Source organism: Myotis davidii, unplaced genomic scaffold (genome assembly GCF_000327345.1).
Source record: "Myotis davidii unplaced genomic scaffold, ASM32734v1 scaffold991, whole genome shotgun sequence".
NCBI lineage: Eukaryota > Metazoa > Chordata > Mammalia > Chiroptera > Vespertilionidae > Myotis > Myotis davidii.
In genome coordinates this window covers 464,316-464,990 of record NW_006283137.1, presented here as the reverse complement: position 1 = coordinate 464,990, position 675 = coordinate 464,316, and the positions used below count along the sequence as shown (strand labels likewise).

Here is a 675-nt window from a genome sequence, read left to right as displayed (position 1 = left end):
GAGCCATGCCAGCCGGGCGGGGTGCAGGGGAACACCCAGGCTGGAGTGGGGGTGCAGGACACCTGGCTGGGCGGGGTACAGGGGAGCAGCAGGCTGGGTGGGTGCAGGGGGAGCAGCAGGCTGGGTGGGTGCAGGGGAGCACCAGGCCGGGTGGGGGGCGGGCAGGAAGACCTGTGGTGAGACCCCCTTGCTGAGTGGCGCGCACAGGAGGCTCCGAGAGTCGGGTGGGGAGGGGAGGGGCGCTGAGCCACCTGGTCTGAGTGTGGGGATTGACCTAAACCTGTTTGTGGCAAAGGAAGAGCAGGTGGAGTTAGTTCCCAGTGATGCCCGGGGGAGGGGGAGGGGCGCATTCCGCAACCGCCCCGGGCCCTGAGGAGGCTGCCGGGACCCTGAGGCCCTCTGCTTGGGGCCGTCACGGGAGGAGCTTGGGGTCAGAAGGTAACATCTGGGTGGTCAATTGATCGATGGGTTGGAATTTTAAAGGACGGGGCCTCGGGTTTTGGGAGCAGTGAGTTGAGCCGGGGTGTGGGCTGGGAGAATGGGGGCCACTGGGGCAGCAGCACTCCGTCTTCCGTGCAGACGTCCATGCCCCAGGAGCCTTACTGAGTAGTAGGGCAGTCAGAGGCCACAGTTTGAGGGCGAACCTGACTCGGGGAGAAGTACTTCCAGGTCACA

The 675-nt window shown here is 65.8% G+C and overlaps 1 protein-coding gene across 1 annotated transcript in view; it reads left to right on the top strand.

Moving 5' to 3' along the window:
* The window catches only part of LGALS3BP (lectin, galactoside-binding, soluble, 3 binding protein), a gene marked incomplete at its 5' end in the record, with an annotated part of 5,636 nt that overhangs the window by 1,789 nt on the left and 3,172 nt on the right, over nt 1-675 (top strand). The window lies entirely within an intron of this gene.